Source organism: Schistocerca nitens, chromosome 7 (assembly GCF_023898315.1).
Source record: "Schistocerca nitens isolate TAMUIC-IGC-003100 chromosome 7, iqSchNite1.1, whole genome shotgun sequence".
NCBI classification, from domain to species: Eukaryota; Metazoa; Arthropoda; class Insecta; order Orthoptera; family Acrididae; genus Schistocerca; species Schistocerca nitens.
This window is the reverse complement of record NC_064620.1, coordinates 459,065,962-459,071,364: the sequence shown is the minus strand read 5'-3', so window position 1 is coordinate 459,071,364 and position 5,403 is coordinate 459,065,962. Positions and strand designations below refer to the sequence as shown.

The 5,403-nt window shown below is 47.9% G+C and overlaps 1 pseudogene; it reads left to right on the top strand.

Annotated features, from left to right (window-relative positions):
* Nucleotides 1–2,287: 2,287 nt before the first annotated feature.
* Nucleotides 2,288–2,405, top strand: LOC126195959 (5S ribosomal RNA; annotated as a pseudogene).
* Nucleotides 2,406–5,403: the final 2,998 nt, after the last annotated feature.

The following is a 5,403-nucleotide window of genomic DNA, read 5'->3' as shown; positions in this document are numbered from 1 at the left end:
GGCTAGCCCTAATTCTGAAGTGACCTGTTAGGATCGTGTTTCGGCAGTACCAAACCTTCTACATTAGTTGGGACCCTTGCGCTGGTATAGTCGGGGTAAATGGAAATGAGCGTGTGGCATTCTTGGCCGGGAGGCCCCATCTGGGGAATTTCGGACGCCGAGTGCAGGTCTCATTTCAGTCGACGCCACATTGGGTGACTTGCGTTCCGGTGATAAGGATGAAATGATGATGAGGACTACAGAACACCCAGTCCACGAGCGGAGAAAACCCACAAACCGGCCGGAAATCGAGCCCGGGCCCGCTGCATGGGAGGCAAGCACGTAACCACCCAGGTAAGCAGGCGGACATAGTCGGGAATTTCGTAGGTGTTGCAATGGAAAATATTGTTAGATGCCCATCTCTTTCCGGATTAATAGAATATCATCTCACACAGGTCTGTAGAACCTCAGGTGGGAACTTGAGCGTTTTCTGATGCGGTGTGGGTGGGCGGTGCTGTTGGGATGGATTAGTGGATTGATGGGTTTAAGGGACCAGACTAGAAGTTCATTGGTCTCAATACACTTGGGAGTAAGGGAGAATGAAGTTTGATCCATTCTCTGATTACAACCTGTTGTCATCTCATGTTTTGTGGAGGGATGATAGCAAGGGCATGAAGCCATAATGTCAGTATGTGTTTCAACATTCCAGTTATAGTACGCACAGACCCATTTAGATAGACCTCTTATTAGGTTACCTTACATTAGGAAAGTGGGTGCACTCAGCGACTGTGATATGACTTATAAATTGCAGAGCGCAGCAATCAGTCGTCCTTTTTTTTTTTTTTTTGCAGGTTTTATTTGGGAAATCCAGATTTCGGCTAGTGCCTAACCATTATCAATGCACTATTTTCTGGTCTCGATGCATGTCAGTTTCCTGTTGTTCGGGAGTCAGTCACAGTTCTTTGAATACTACTCATCTGATAATGGTTAAGCACTAGCCGATATCTGGATTTGCCAAATACAACCTAAAAAAAGGGACGACTGATTGCTGCGCTCTGTAATTTATAAATAGACATCTTTATTGTTGATATGCCTACCCTTACACTACGCACTGAGATGACAAAAGACATGGGGTACATCCTAACATCATGCCCTGTGTAGTGGAGCATCACGACGGGGTTCGGATTCAACATGACGTTGGAAGTCCCCTACAGAAATAATGAGCAATGCTGTCTCTGTAGCCGTCCATAATTGTTGTCGCTGCAGGATTTTGTGCAAGAACTGACCTCTCGACTATGCCCCATAACTGTTCAATGGAATTCATGTCGGGCGATCCTGTTGGGCAAATCCAAATCATTCGCTCGAAATATCTAGAATGCTCTTCAGACCTGTAGTGAACAGTTGTGACCCGGTGACATTGTCATCCATAAAAACCCCACGGTTGTGTGCTGCAAATGATCTCCAAGTAGCCGAACATAGCCATTTCGAGCCAATGATCGGGTCAGTTGGACCGGAGGACCCAGTCCATTCCAAATAAACACAGCCTGCAACACTATGGAGTCACTACCAGCTTGCACAGTGCCTTATTGACAACTTGGGTACATGGCTTCGTGGGGTCTGCGCCACACTCTAGTCCTACGATAATTCTTATCAACTGAAGTCACAACTCGTCTGACCAGGTCACAATTCCGGTCGTCTAGGGTCCAATCGATATGGTCACGAGCCCGGACAGGCGCTGCAGGCGATCTCGTGCTGTTAGTAAAGGCATTCGCGTCACTCGCCTCGTGCTGTAGCGCATTAACGCCAGAATCTGCCATACTATCCTAACAGACACGTTCGTCGTACATCTCATATTGATTTCTGCTGTTATTTTACAAAGAGTTGCTTGTCTGTCACCACAAACGCCGCTGCTCTCGGTTGTTAAGCGAAGGCCGTCGACCAAAGCGTTGTCTGCGGTGAGAGGTAATGCCTGAAATTTGGTATTCCAGGCACGCTCTTGACACAGTGGATGTCGGAGTATTGCATTCCCTACCTGTTTGCCGGCCGAAGTGGCCTAGCGGTTCTAGCCGGTGGAGTCTGGAACCGCACGACCGCTACGGTTGTAGGTTCGAATCCTGCCTCGGGCATGGATGAGTGTGCTGTCCTTAGGTTAGTTAGGTTTAAGTAGTTCTAAGTTCTAGGGGACTGATGACCTTAGCAGTTAAGTCCCATAGTGCTCCCTACCTGCTTCTGAAATGGAATGTCCCTTGCGTCTAGCTCCAACTACGATTCCGCGTTCGAAGTCTGTTAATTACCGTTGTGCTGCTCGGGCAACGGCCTTGCCGCAGTGGATACACCGGTACCCGTCAGATCACCGAAGTTAAGCGCTGTCGGGCGTGGCCGGCACTTGGATGGGTGATCATCCGGGCCGCCATGTGCTGTTACCATTTTTCGGGGTGCACTCAGCCTCGTGATACCAACTGAGGAGCTACTCGACCGAATAGTAGCGGCTCCGGTCAAAGAAAACCACCATAACGACCGGGAGAGCAGTGTGCTGACCACACGCCCCTCCTATCCTCATCCTCAGCTGAGGCTGACACGACGGTCGGATGGTCCCGATGGGCCACTTGTGGCCTGAAGACGGAGTGCTTGCTTTTGCCAAAATCGCATCGGACACCTGTTCACATGAATAGTCTGAGTAGAAATTGTAGCTCAGCCAATGCACTGCCCTTTTATACCTAGTGTGCATGATATTACAGTCATCTGTATATGTGCACATCGCTATCCCATGAGTTTCGTCACCTCAGTGTACTGTCGCACAGCACTATGCAGTTGAGTATACTAAGGATCGTTCAAATGGCTCTGAGCACTATGGGACTTAACATCTGAGGTCATCAGTCCCCTAGAACGTAGAACTAGTTAAACCTAACTAACCTAAGGACATCACACACATCCATGCCCGAGGCAGGATTCGAACCTGAGACCGTAGTGGTCACGCGGTTCCAGACTGAAGCGCCTAGAACCGCTCGGCCACCAGCGGCCGGCTAGTATACTAAGGATTGTGCTATGATAGCGTCCCCCAGGCAGCTGCTTCCAGAATCCTTATTATGTTGTTTTGGACACACTTAATCTGCACGTTCCCACATACGTCAAAATGAACTTCTCGTGATAAACACCAGATTTAGGTTTTCTGTATAAAAATAAATACGGAAAAACGAAACAATGGCTTGCAGTATTTCTTTAAATGCCAGAAATTATCTGTCAGCATCTCAGATTTCGTCAGTATAATATGAAAAGTAAGAAACCTTGCTGTTAGATAAGCGACGGCGGTTTGGCATTGCATAAGTTTCTCTGGAGCGGAACGGTTTTTAAAGAGAGGACATAGTGCTAAACGCCATGGGATAGTTCAACCGATCAGTGAGCAACGTCAATAGCTCAAATGTTGTATTCTGCGACAAACTGTTACAAAATGACTCGTTAACAGCGGACAGTTGTAAGTGGCAGTTAGCTAATGTTTTTGTAAAAACCCGCGTTTTTTCGAACACAACAGAGTAAAGCAAGGGTCGTAGCGAACCGTGGGAAATGCTTTATGAGCGATGCGGCGAGTTTAATTAGCAGCTTCCCTCGCGAAGTGTGACAAATTACGAATCGCCTGTCGACAGCAGTCTCTGGAAATGAGCGGATGTCTGCGCTGTTTCGGAATGAGTTTCTGCTGGGGCTAATTACTTTTACAGCGATGAAGGATGTCAGCAATCAGCAGCACAAAAAGCCGTCAAGGAGCAATCAACTGTGTGTAAGGTAAGGCGCATCTAGAGAGCAAGATGAATCACGTCTAGACTTCTTGGAAGTATCCGAGTAAGTAGCACGTGCAGAATCTAAATACTGTTATCTTTGCCATTAAAATGATCTCCACTGTCTCTGATGTCATAAATATTTAATAAAGCGTTCCTTCCAGTTTAAATCATGTCTGTGAACCAACAGGCGTTCGACAAAAACATGGAAACACCGTGCGGAATTCATGCTTGAACATAAATGCATATGACAGCGAACACTGGAGGTTGCGCTGTTGTGTTTAACCACGAATGGCACTTGCGCGATGTCTTCAAGACGTTCCAAGTGTCAGTGGTGGTAGGAACAATTTTCTGTGTACACTACTGGCCATTAAAATTGCTACACCAAGAAGAAATGCAGATGATAAACGGGTATTCATTGGACAAATATGTTATACTAGAACTGATATGTGATTACATTTTCACGCAATTTGGGTGCATAGCTCCTGAGAAATCAGTACCCAGAACAACCACTTCTGGTCGTAATAACGGCCTTGATACGCCTGGGCATTGAGTCAAACAGAGCTTGGATGGCGTGTACAAGTACAGCTGCCCATGCAGCTTCAACACGATACCACAGTTCATCAAGAATAGTGACTGGCGTATCGTGCCGAACCAGTTGCTCGGCCACCATTGACCAGACGATCTCAGTTGGTGAGAGATCTGGAGAATGTGCTGGCCAGGACAGCAGTCGAACATTTTCTGTATCGAGAAAGGCCCGTACAGGACCTGCAACATACGGTCGTGCATTACCCTGCTGAACGTAGGGTTTCACAGGGATCGAATGAAGGGTAGAGCCACGGGTCGTAACACATCTGAAATGTAACGTCCACTGTTCAAAGTGCCGTCAATGCGAACAAGAGGTGACCGAGACGTGTAACCAGTGGCACCCCATACCATCACGCCAGGTGATACGCCAGTATGGCGATGACGAATACACGCTTCCAATGTGCGTTCACCGAGATGTCGCCAAACACGGATGCGACCATCATGATGCTGTAAACAGAACCTGGATTCATCTGAAAAAATGACGTTTTGCCATTCGTGCACCCAGATTCGTCGTTGAGTACACCATTGCAGGCGCTCCTGTCTATGATGCAGCGTCAAGGGTAACCGCAGCCATGGTCTGCGAGCTGATAGTCCATGCTGCTGCAAACGTCGTCGAACTGTTCGTGCAGGTGGTTTTTGTCTTGCAAATGTCCCCTTCTGTTGACTCAGGGATCGAGACGTCGCTGCACGATCCGTTACAGCCATGCGGATAAGATGCCTGTCATCTCGACTGCTAGTGATACGAGGCCGTTGGGATCCAGCACTGCGTTCCGTATTACCATCCTGAACCCACCGATTCCATTTTCTGCTAACAGTCATTGGATCTCGACCAACGCGAGCAGCAATGTCGCGATACGACAAACCGCAATCGCGATAGGCTACAATCCGACTTTTATCAAAGTCGGGAACGTGATGGTACGCATTTCTCCTCCTTACACGAAGCATCACAACAACCTTTCACCAGGCAACGCCGGTCAACTGCTGTTTGTGTATGAGAAAACGGTTGGAAACTTTGCTCATGTCAGCACGTTGTAGGAGTCGCCACCGGCACCAGCCTTGTGTGAAT